Here is a 13,261-nt window from a genome sequence, read left to right as displayed (position 1 = left end):
TGGTTGGAAGCCCAAGGCTGGGTTGCTATAAGGGAACTGTGTTTTGGCTCTGTGTCAGTAAGGTATTATAGAAGCTGTTTTGTTGTTGGCTTGGTAAATCCAAGTATTGGAATATCCACCAGCTTTGGGGATTGTCTGTCCCATTCTTTACAGTTTGTCCTAATTGAGTAACCTCAGTGTGGGCCGCCATGGGACCCCACAGTAGCCGATACACATTTATCTGAGCTGGTGAGTTAATGATTCCATTAACTCAGGCTTTGGCCCTTCAGAACATCCCAAAGAGCACAACAAAGGAAATAAATGACCGTAGTTAACTTACACACTATTTTCCCCTTTATCACTATATTAACTGCAGCCAGGGTCCATTTATTTATTACTTCGGAGCCAGCTAATGGCTTCTGCTGCTAGGCCATTTTCCTGGTGACGCACAGGGAACATTGCACAGAAATGATATATAGTCACCAGCCTGTTCTGGCTGGATTTGATTTGAAGACATGTCCAGATTTTTATGCACTTGAGCTCCTGTAGGTAGTTGTGCAGAGAAATCAGTAAGCACAGTTTCTTAACTGGTGCTTCGTCACTCAATTCCTAACAACCATCCTTTAACACATGGATTTAACAAACTTAATTGTTTGGGGCTCCCAGCAGAAGAGAGAAGACCAAACAACTTTAGTTCTGCAAAGTGTCTCTCACCCAAAGTATTGCCAAGCACTTAACAGCATGAGTTATTCAAAAACTAACAAGAAGAAGAAGAAGGGGGTTTGAGATGGAAAGTGACTCACTGGGGAGGATTTCAAGATAGATGGAGGCTGATACAGAGAAACGGAGGCACTGTTTGAATGGATGAAGTGCCACACTGTGGTAACATGGATTACACTTGAAGGCATGCAAAGGTAGGAGCAGAGTAGTGCTAGAAACATGTGTGATACAAGAGCCATCCTGGTAGTAGAGGGCAACATGGAAACAGTCCATTGGATAGGGTAGGTGGGATGGTTCTCAGGGTACCCAGAACTGAGAGTCGCCTTATTACCCCCTGCCTCCAGCGAGAGGGAGTCGTGCTTGTAGTAGCTGGGTGTCAGCTCCTTGGCACCACCAGCCCTTCAGCCACTCAAATACTCTCCTCTTCGGTCTGCAGAGCCATCCCTTGGGTACGGCAAATCGGGGTGACCTCTCTGGGCCCTGCGCTTTGGGGGGCCCCACAGGCCGGTGGTGTGATTGGCCAGCCTGGAAGTGATGGATTTGTCACTTCTGCCCCAGGCCCAGCACCCCACTAGGGGCAACCTGGGGCTCTGTCAGCCCTTACTTCGCCTTGCAGGTTAACAACCGGTTCACCCCATCTCCAAACCCCTTTGAATTGTTCCCCTGTGATGTCCAGCCTTTGACACTGACTACTCACCGAAAGGTCCAGTTTTAAACTACTGCTCCCATAAACAACATAGCATTTGTGAGAACTTCTAATACACCAGAATGAGATTTAAGAAAGAATAAAGATTAATTAGAAACACGAGAGAGAGGTGGAAACAAGCAGAGTAGAAAACAAAATCATAAAACGCAAACCTGGGTCTCCACTTATCAATAGTTAGCTTCCCTAGCTAATAGATTTCTCCCTACTCTCAAAGTTCAGTCTGTTGCAGAGCTGGCTGTTTTCTCAGGAACGAGGATCCAAACATCCATGCAAGCACCCCTTTTTCCCCGTCAACAGGGCTTTTCTTCAGTGACTGGATACAGAGTGCCTTTCCCTACACTCTATTATATGGAAAAGTCTTTTGTTTCTATTCACAGGCAGGATGAACCTCACCTTGCAGAGTTGCTTTTCTACCTTTAAGTGGTTTTGATTGTTTGCCCTTGTCTCTGACGGTTTTCCATTGACTGTTCTGGGACATGGCCAGGGTAGACTACAGAATTGTGCATTACCTTGCTGGCTCACCAGGGAGGGGTGACAATTCCCTCTTGCTTGAATGGGTCATCAAATTTGAGACACGTTGCCTACTGTTGACAAATTCTACTTCGAGTCCATAAAGCATGCTTTCAATATAAATAAATTATTCCTAAAATGTTACCCGTACATGCATCTCACAAGGATTATGGGTCTTGACAAGTGACGAACTTTCTGTAGATCCCTTACATGTTACAGGATATTTATCCCTACAGAATAAGAGATGTTTGGTCTAGTGAGTTTATATCTGGTCTGAAAGTGAGAGCTGTTTGCAAAGAACTGGAGACCCCTTGCCAAGGGGTCTGGCTCACAGTGGTATACTTGGGTCCATGCAATCAAATCTCTGTTCCCTGCTCTGTTTTCTGTGTGACCTTGGGTAAGTCACTAAGTTTCCTTGTCTCAATTCCCACCCCCCTCTGTAAAATGGGGATAATAACATTTTCCTGCCTCACAGGGGTGTTGTGAGGATAAATACTTTAAAGACTTGAGTTGCTCAGATACTGTGTTGCTAGGAGCCATGTAAATACCTGAAATAGGCAGCTAGAGGGAGAGGTGTTGCTGGCAACGTGCTATGGTGTATGTGTGGGTAAGCTGAGAGGCAGAGTGGGGCCAGTCCGCAGCATGCTTTGGAAAGCAGGAGTATGGCTGTGAGACAGCTAAGAAGCTAGCAGAGGTGGGGTAGTGCTATCTCACTGTCTATGGGGTGGCCAAACTTACTGACGCTCCGAGCCACATCCGACAATCTTCAGAAATTCAAGAACAGGGGCGCACCTGCCGGGGCTTGGAACTTCAGCCCCATGGGAGGCTCGTGATGGGGCTCAGGGCTTCAGCCCTACTCTTGCAGAAGCCCCGAGCCCCAGCAGGTGCACCCTGCAGGGCTGAAGCCCTGAGACCCCCTCTCCCTGCTGCACAGAAGCCCCTACCCCACCATCCCGCTACAAGGCAGAGGTCCTGAGCTCTCCCCGCAAGTCTGGTAAATGGAGAATGGGGGCTCCGCAAGCCACTTTAATGGTAAAAGAGCCACTCCTGGTCTATAGCTAGAGATTAGTTTGGTGGTAGTCTATACTACCCTCTAAGTATATTCGTCACAATGCACATTCCCTAGTCTCTGAATCCCTTCTCTTCTTTGCAGGTGCTTGGTAGATGCTGGGCTTGATAAATCAGAAATAAAACGTAAAAGCTTATGTACTCAGTCTTTGTTACTAAATATAGCACAGCAATATCTGGAATAATAAACTCGCCTGCAACCAAATTACGTACAAACACAAAGGAAAGAATTTGTTTTCCTAACGGCATCAATTAGTTAAAATCATTGTAACACTCCAGCTGATAAATTGGACAAAAAAGCCTCCCCATCTCTCACTAAAAGGGGGCAAGTTAGGGGGCAAGTTCCAAAGTTAGGGCAAGGCTTGGCGAAGAGGCACAGGCCATGGAACTCCACTCAGATCAAGAGTAATTCCAGGGAGGTTAATGGAATTACACCAGTGCAAAACTGGCACAAGTGACAGGAGAATCAGGCCCAAGATTTTTTAAATATTCCTCAACAAGTAAGTTTTAAAAAGGAATTTGCTCGGTTGTGAAGTAGATAATGGGGGCAGTAAACTTTGGTGGCAATTTTAGAATCTTTCTCCCCTTTATTTAGCTAACCTCTGCAAAGCCCTGTGATTTACTCTCAGGGTTTGTCTTCGCTGGAGATTAGTTTCCTTCAGAGCATACTGGGACATAACTCTTATCTGTGTTTCGTCTCTGTGTCTTGGGTCAGTTTGGGAATCCCTCACTCCCACTGATGAGCAGTTACTCACATAAGTAGTGCCAGTGAAGTCATTGAGACTACTCATGTGAGTAAATGCACATCACTGGGAGTCGGGGGTTTCAATTAGCCACTTTTAAACTGAGGTGGGTCCAGAGTGGTATTGTGGATCTGAATCCCTCTGCACTTTGGGGAAATTTGGACTGAGTTCTGAACTCTCCAACTTGGGCCACTCTCTAAAATGAGACAAACCTGAACCCCCAACTTCAGATCCAGTTCTGGCTCCCAGTATAATGAACTGTGGCTGCTTGTACACAGGTACCACAGTCATCAGCAGGAATCAAGCCTGTGGGCTTCAGTACAGTAGTAATGTGTCTGCACTGATGCTCCAGTGTTTGATTGCTGTTGAGAACCATGGTGCCTGTCTGTACGCGCAGCCCCAGTTTGGTACAAAATACTACATTAGATGAACACCTGCGATCACTCTGCACTAACTCTAACAGAAGAAATACGTAATACATTAAGACTCAGTACTTGTAATCATGTCAGCCTCTTGTTGCTAGTCCCAGTGACTAACAACCTGCTACCTACTCACTGATGACAGTTTCTCCTTTAGCTCAAGTAGCAGGGATGTGCACTTTTAGTATTGACAGTCCCAGGTTTGATTCTACCACCCGTAGTTAAGCAGCCATAGGTCAGTACATGAAATTTGCAGCTTGGTCCCATCCATACCTGTACGCGATGTTTCAAATATTACTCTATGTCCTAAAGGAGTGCTGCATCACTGCAGAGGGACAATTAACTAGCTAAATAGGATTATCCCTTGGCCCTGAAGGTACATTAGATATGCAATACCTGTGATGTATCTGGCTTTTAGAGCTGCATATTTCTGTCTGCTTTGTGTAATGTATTAAAATAAGTGACAGATTTTCCCACATCAGTGGAACATTTACAGTATACTCTCATTCCTCCAGAGCCCTATTATCCAAACCTCTGCATTATCCGAGTCCTTTCCTTGTCCCCCAGCATGAGATACGTGCCCTTTGGAGCATTCGGATAATGCGGAGGTTTGGATAACAGAGCAACAACACTCAGCCAGGACTGCGAGGAGGTGGAGGAGACCCTGGCAACAGGGGAGGCTGCTCTGATGCTGAATGGTACCTGCAGCAGTACAAGGAGCCCTTTGCAGCTCCACCATCATGGGAGTGAGCGAGCAGGGCCAGGACAACGGGGCTGCAGAGGGCTCCCTGTGCTGTCACTGGGCCAGTAACAGCAGATCCCTGCAGGTGCAAGGAAGGATACAGGCCTGCTGGGGGCAGGGCAGAACAGAGTCCAGAGCAGGACCAGAGCAGCCCCAACCCCTTGCACCTGCAGGGATTGGATGTCACCAGCCCTGCAGCAGTGCAGGGAGTCCTCTGCAGACCTCCCATCATGGGAGTGAGTGACAGAGCAGAGATCCCCGGCCAGGGCTGCGAGGAGGAGACCCTGGCCACAGGGATGGCCACCACACTGCCACATGGCTCCTCCCCTCTCAGTTATTCAAACTCCCAACCATCCAAATAAATTCCACATCCCCCATGCTATTCAGATAATGGGGAGTACATGGTAGTAAGTTACAGGGTGTTCTCGTGTAATGTTCATCCTTTTCGTTGTTAATAAAGCTAGGCAGACTCACAGCCTCTCACTAATGACACACTTCACATTAAGCTCTTGGCCTCCTTCTATTCCCACTGAGTTCAATGGCAAAACTTCCATTGACTTCAATGGGGGCAGCATCAGACCCGTATGTTGATATTTTTAGCATCCAGATTTCATCTAATCAAACTAAGTAATCAACATGAAAGAAATGGATTTGACTATTTAGTCAATAAGTTTCCATTTAACATTTAATTGAGTTTATTAAAAAACGTAAAGAAATCAACAGAGCCCAACTAATTCAACTTTGTGTTGTTTTTTTTAAACAAGCACTGACTCACCTCCCTCCCTGCTGCTTCCTCAAGCTCATCCATCAGGCACAGCCTGGCCCTTCTCTCTTCATCTCTCACTCTGCAGAATCCCTCTCTGACACTAAGGCATAGGTGCCGACTCTGCGGGTGCTCCAGCCCTGTAGCACCCATGGAAAAAAGTTAGTGGGTGCTTAGCACCCACTGTCAGCCAGCTCCCCGCTCCCTGCCCAGCGCCTCCCGCCCACCTGCTGGTCAGCCACTCCTCCCCAGCACCTACCACCCGCCATGAGCAGCTGTTTCATGGCATGCAGGAGGTTCTGGGAGGGAGAGGAACTAGGTGGGGAGAGGCAGGGCAGGGGCTTGGTGGAAGGGATGGGGTAGAGGCAGGGTCTGGGATTGAGAACTCCCCCAGGGCCCAGAGGAAGTCAGCACCTATGTCCTAAGGTGCCCCTATAGCCCCTTAACATGGAGACCTCTGTTCCCAACTGTAAGTGATTTGGCCACTCCCAGTACCCACTCATGGCCAAAGTGCCTCTGCAGTGCCCTGCTCTTTATCCCTCTGGATCCCTAATTTTTAACCGATGACCCCCACTCCTTACCCTGTTATTCCTTAGTTGCCCCCTGTGCTCGTTTGAACCCTGGGTTCAGTAGCTTCTCCCCTAAGGTTAGGAGAGGGGCCTTTAGATGCAGTGGGGCTTGTGCCAGCCCACCTCCCGGAATTCAATAAGGCCCTGCTCTTTAATCTCCCTCTTCCAGGCCCTTTTACACAGACTCCACGCTTGCTCATCCTATCCCCACTCTTACTGGATCAGGGTTTATTCAGACAAAATGAGCTCAAAAGTAAAACTCAAAGGCCCAGAAGTGTGTCCCAGGGCATGGCTCTTACATCAAAGCCTAGACGTGTGAGAGGATTTGTCATAAATATAAAGGGAAGAGTAACCACCTTTTTGTATACAGTGCTATAAAATCCCTCCTGGCCAGAGGCAACATCCTATTACCTGTGAAGAGTTAAGAAGCTCAGCTAACCTGGCTGGCACGTGACCCAGTGGACCAATAAGGGGACAAGATACTTTCGAATCTTGGGGGAAGGAAGACTTTTATTTTGTGCTCTTTGTTTACATGGTAGTTCTCTCTTGGCACTGAGAGAGGCCAGACAGAAATCCCTCTTCTCCAACCCATCCTAATCCAAGTCTCCAATATTGCAACCAGTATAGGTAAGCCAGGCAAGGCGGATTAGTTTATCGTTTGTTTTATGTGAATTTCCCCTGTGTTAAGAGGGAGGTTTATTCCTGTTTTCTGTAACTTTATGGTTTTGCCCAGAGGGGGATCCTCTGTGTTTTGAATCTGAATACCCTGTAAAGTATTTTCCATCCTGATTTTACAGAGGTGATTCTTTTACCTTTTCTTTAATTAAAATTCTTCTTTTAAGAACCTGATTGATTTTTCATTGTTCTTAAGATCCAAGGGTTTGGGTCTGTGTTCACCTGTACAAATTGGTGAGGATTATTATCAAGCCTTCCCCAGGAAAGCGGGGGTAGGGCTTGGGGGGATATTTTGGGGGAAGACGTCTCCAAGTGGTCTCTTTCCCTATTCTTTGTTTAAAACGCTTGGTGGTGGCAGCGTACTGTTCAAGGACAAGGCAAAGTTTGTACCTTGGGGAGGTTTTTAACCTAAGATGGTAAGAATAAGCTTAGGGGGTCTTTCATGCGGGTTCCCGCAACTGTACCCTAGAGTTCAGAGTGGGGAAGGAACCCTTACAAGTTTCCATCACAGAGTCGCTTTATCAGTCTTAGTAGGTGAGCCACTCTGGGGTTCATCTAGCAGCTAGCCTGCTCAGAACTGACTTCCCAGAGTCAGCTCCACTCAAGAATTGCTTCAGGTCCCTGCTTGAGGTTCCCTCCCCACACCAGGTGTTTGTGGTTTGCTCATTTAGCAAGCCTGCTCCAGGCTTCAGTCTCCTGCAGCCAATTCCCTCCCTCCCTTTGCTCGCTCACATTGACGCTAGCAGGATTTTGGATTGTCCCATTCATATGATCGAGCTGTGTGGGAATGGAAGAGCAGCAGCTGGCTAAAGTACAATGTTTGGGAGTCTGTTAAAAAGTAGAGATTGCAACAAAGAAAGTGTCTCTGGACCAAGCGCGATCAGCGAGGCCGTGGTGCTTGCTGGTCTGAAACCAATTTAGTTTAGTGAGTCAGAGCGCTGGATTACTAGGTAGGGTACTTCATTGCTTTTAGTCAATCAATAAGCTTTGCAAATACTCCCACTTTAAACATGGCTTTATTTCAAACAACTGATTGTTGTTACCTGTTAACCTTCAGCCCTTGCTTCTGGATTGGCCACATGAGGCCTGTTTTAGCTTTAAGGGCTGCAATCTCTATTTTGCTTCACCGTCCTCCTCTTTGAGCCTGCCTGGAGCTCATCCAGCTCAATCAGTGTTTTGTTGTTGTTGTTATCAATAATTAATTTGGGGGTTTGGTGGCTGAACCACAAAAATCCCCTCCAGAATTATTTCAGGTCAACCCAAAGGAACCGTTTTTTTTTTCTTTCCAAAACAAAGAACTAAAAAAAATGTTTGTTTTGGGCTGAACAAAACATTAGAACTTGAAACTAAACATTCTTGGTTGTTTTTACTTTTTTTTTTTTTGAGTTAAATTTAGCTGAATTTCAGAAAGAAACAGTTTCAAAGCAAGCAGTCAAAACACGTCATTTCAAAAATATTAAAATGCTTTGCTTTGACTGTTTCTAAAGTTTGCCTTTGGCCAAAGCAATTGGCTGAGTTTGACTTGAGACTGCATTTTTTTCAGCAAATAAACTATTGCTAAAAAAAAAAAAAAATAAAATAAATATGCTCCGCTCCAGTCCTGACCTTCGGGGTCCTGAAATATGTTTCATTGCTATATTCACAATTATGATGCTCTACTATATGATTTATCTGAACCGTGCGGCACACAGCACTGTTACATCAGGGAAATTCATTGTAGTGCTCAAAAAGTAAGGGGCTAAGAGCAGTACAAAGAACCAGGCATAGTATCCATGTAAACTCTATCCCTTTATCACCCATATACATGTCACCTAGGGAATTTCTCACCACCGTCTCAGACAGAGGAGGCTTGGGTGTGACATCATTCCTGCCTCTCTGAACATGGTATCACATTCCTGGCCACATTCCCAAGATTGACAACCCCAAGTGTTCAAAAATCACAACTCAGGCCCTAAAATGTCACGAGATTGCCTTAAAGATAATTAGATTTTAAAAAGGGAAGGGGTTTGTTTTCCAGTTTACGGTGCACTTGAATCAGGTTGTCAAGCTTTTCTCCCCAATCATGAGAGCTAGAATTTAAATAAAAGAAAGCGGAGATTTTCATGCAATCTCTTGATTCCAACAGCTGGAGCCTTAAGAAACACATCAGATATTGCAAGACTCTGAGTAAAATCCAGAGTTAGTAACACACCCAGCATAGCCTTTCTGGGCAACTGACAGAGTGACACCATATTCAGAGAAGCAGGAATGGTGTCACACTCAGGACTCTGTCTGAGCTGGGAGTGAGAAAGTCTCCAGCTCATGTGCCGGATATGCGGGGGGAAGGAGGGGGTTTACACAAATGTTTTGTCTGGTTCTTAGGTACTGCTGTTAGCTCCTCCCTTTTTGAGCACTAAAATAAACTTCCCTGATGTAAGAAGGTTAGTTTGCCACACAGTTTATAATAATCATATCCAGCATAAAATCATCTCAGATTAAGTTTCTGTTAATTATATACCTCTCATAAGACATCATTCCACAGAAAAGAGACTCGTTGCTTTCTGGAGTGTGCGGCTCTGCCCCTCAAACTTTTTTGCCCAGACAAGACGACTGGGATATGTTTCTCTTTGAGAAATATGAATAAGGCACCTAATCCCTTGAGATGCAAGAGAGCTCAGTGTACAGAGAAGATTGTATTCTTTTCACTTGTCTTGAAAACTTAGCATATTAGTCGGTGGGGTGGGGGGCAGGGGAGGAAATTAGGCACACACCAATATTTTTGCATTGCTTTTCATATTATTGGAGGGCATATGGATCGGGTGCTAGTGCAAGGAATGAAGGCGTGTGACATGGCAGACATACTTAAAAATATTGATGCAAACTATGCAATATTTTTAAACTTGCAGTGGGGTTTTGAATCTAAAGGAGCACTGAAATATTTGAAGAACTTCAAAAATATTCCCCCAGGAGAATAAAACAGAATTGCATACACAGCAAGAGACCTATATAGTGAAAACAAAATCCCCCTGACTGAAGATGTCTATGCTGTTGGAGATGTGAAATGGATGTTGGATTGCAGCTCAAAACTGCTTTGATGGAGGTAAGCAATGATCCACCAGAAATAGTCTATTCCCTGCACAGCCCTTTCAATGACCTTCGTACCTAACCGCAGCACCCCTGCTATGACACCCTGCAGCTCCCTAGGTCAAATTCTGTCCTAATATAAGCAGTTATAACTCCACTGGTTTTCTCGGAATTGCGCCTGCTTACACTAGGTCTGAATTTGGCCCCGTGACTGAAATGTCTCTTGTCCATGAATATTTTCTGCTTCAGATACTAGCTCTTTGACAGCAACATCATGGGTTACTGACAAATAAATTAGTTAATGCTTAGTCCTCTCAAAACAGCCTAGATAAGGAGACTTGAATGAAGCCTATGGTGCAAAACTGAACTTGTCTGTATGGGAGCTCTACTGGAATAAGATGGATCTGCTCATGGATAGTAGTTTTTTCTACAGAGCTGGTGAAGCTGCTTAGCTAGAAATCTGTGTTTTGGATACCAAGAATCCTGAGCTCATACTGCTTCTGCTTTGATTTGTATAGTACGTTTATGGGTGGAGGGAAGTGGCTTGGATAAATGTCAGAGCTAGCTAATCCCTTTGCTCGAAGACCAAGCTATTTAAAAAAAAAAAAGCTTGAAAGGTTTTGATTCACTTCCTAAAGAAAATCCAGGCCCCTTTGCACTTCCTGGTTCTAGCTCTGATAATGAAATACCACAATGTGACCTTTTTGTCTCAGGAAAGATGAGAAAAACCTGTCCCTGTGAGATTTCTGAACTGGATTTCAAAACCACAGCAGTTCAAGATAAACATGGAATCAAAACTCCAGAGTGTTTTGAGCTTTGGCCATCGCGAATGGCAAGACTTAACAGATAGGCTGAGGGGCAGGTGCAAAAGGCTTGACATTTATTCACTGATGTAATCATAAAACTAAAGAAAAACAGTACATGCAGACGTATATTAAAGTGGTGTCTATTTGATCAAATTTTTCTCGCCTACCTTTGGAGATCTCTTGTCTTCTTAATTTCTCTTCAGAGACGGCATTGTGCCTATCTATATCTTTATACAGCACATAGTACAAGAGGGCCCCGATCCTGACACAATCTGGACACTATAACAACAATAATATTAACAAAAATACTTGGTGAGCCATAGCACGTGTAAACTACATTATGCAATAGACATTTCAGCCTCCTGACACTCTCTCTGAACAAAAAGAAAAGGAGGGTGCCACAAGTACTCCTTTTCTTTTTGCGAATACAGACTAACACGGCTGCTACTCTGAAATCTCTCTGAAGAGGTAAGTTTCTATGGTGTCTGATTGCAGTCTGTTCACTTGTTCACACTTCTGAAGACTGAATAGCTCAGACTGTTCTGTGATACTACAAAGATCATTCAAGTAACAGATTGACACCTATGTTGACTTTATAGGCATAGGTGCTGGAACTACGGGTGCTGCCGCATCCTGTGGCTTGAAGTGGTTTCCATCATAAACAGGGTTTACAGTTACAATGTCTCTCAGCATCCCCACTATACAAATTGTTCCAGCACCCCTGGGTCTAGGTCCTGGCTCTGTGACAACAGTCAACATGACCTGCAAGAGGAATACAGAACCCAAGACATAGAAGCAGGACGAGTTGTTAAGAGCATGAACAAACACCTTATGAGATCTCAGGGCACATTACTGAAGTGAAGTTTAGTGTTTCTGGAAAGTACTAGGCTCACAGCTCCCAAAAGAGAGTCCAGTGCAGCTTCTCCATTGGCATAGCTTCCATGTCGCGGGAAGATGGATTAACTATGTCGACAAGAGAAGCCCTCCCGTCAACATGGTGCTGTCTTCAATGTGGGGTTAGGTTGGTATGAATGCGTCTCTCAGGGGTGTGGATTTTTTCACTGTAAGTTATACCAATGTAAGTTTACAGCATTGATCTAGCCTCAGCTCAGGCCTCTCTGTGGAGATTGTTACCAAGAGGCTCAGCTACTGCTGAGGGTGGATGGAGATTTTTGTAACGCAGGAACCTATTCTCAGGGAATTCGACTGAGACCCTCGGATTACTTCTCAGAGGCTGCCACCATCAGATGGTAAGAGTAGGAATAGTCAAAAAAATTCCATAGAAACTGCTTTTTGATGGAAAAATTGGGATTTTGACAAGATAAAATTTTCTTCAGAAAGAAAGCACATGCCACAGAAAATTTCATCTTGTCAAAAAATGCAAAACCAGAAAACTTTTTGGCCAAAAACTGATAGTTTTTGGTTGAAAGCATTTCAGCTTGGGGGATTTCCGACTTTTGATGAAAAGTCGGAATTTCCAGAAGAAAAATTCCTATTTTCCCACCAGCTCTGGGTAATAGAGAGGCTACCTTTTGCAAGAATGTGATTTCATGACTCAGAATATCTCCTCCTGCAAAGATGTACCAGTGGATATCTTTTCCCCCCGAAGCACTTTTCAACTTTTGTGTCAGATATCGAAGCAACTGTTCCTTATTAACATGCTCTTCAGATTCCAGTTTGAAGACTTGTAACCAGCTGTAAAGTCACAGCAGCGTTTCTATTTTCTGGTTGAAAATATCTGCCTCCTTTTATTCTAACACAGTCAATAATTAAGGATGTTTGTGGGCTTTTAAGAACATGGCATTGCGTCATGAGCAACAGACTGATTAAATCAATCAGGGGGAAATAAATTTCCATCATTCGCCTACAGTTCTTGTGACCAGAGAACATTCATTTCATTAGCTGTGCTAACTGATTCACAGGGCAGGGGACTAAATGACTGACCATGGAGGTGAGAATAAAAGTGCATACTCAGTGTACCAGAATAAAGAAGCACATTTGGGGAGTACACATTAGATACAGATTAACTTCTATGGGACCATGAAAAAACAGAGATGGAAAAGATCCTTTTGGTCATTTCTAATCATTACCTCCCAAAGGCACTTCCTATTAAGGCAAAATTTTTCCCTAGAGTTTATTCTCCAGCATTTTGTTCTCCAACTCATTTTCTAAGGCTCCTGCTACGCAATGATAAGTGAATAAAGTTCCTGATTCTAATTCTGTAAACCCTTAGCCTTTTCTGTTGCTCTTTCATATGAGTAGCCCTTCAATGTCCACAAAATGCTTGAGTGTGCTATGCAGTAAAAACTCATGTAAACCATGTCTTTTCCGGATGCGTTTCTATTTATTGTTTCAGTGGAACAAGCTAACGGATGCTAATTATCTTTTACAGTAGAATCTCAGAGTTACGAACACCTCGGAAGTGGAGGTTGTTTCTAACTGTGAAATGTTGGTAACTCTGAACAAAACGTTATGGTTGTTCTTTCCAAAGTTTACAG

Source organism: Chelonia mydas, chromosome 9 (assembly GCF_015237465.2).
Source record: "Chelonia mydas isolate rCheMyd1 chromosome 9, rCheMyd1.pri.v2, whole genome shotgun sequence".
NCBI classification, from domain to species: domain Eukaryota; kingdom Metazoa; phylum Chordata; order Testudines; family Cheloniidae; genus Chelonia; species Chelonia mydas.
Note: the sequence above shows the minus strand (reverse complement) of the source record.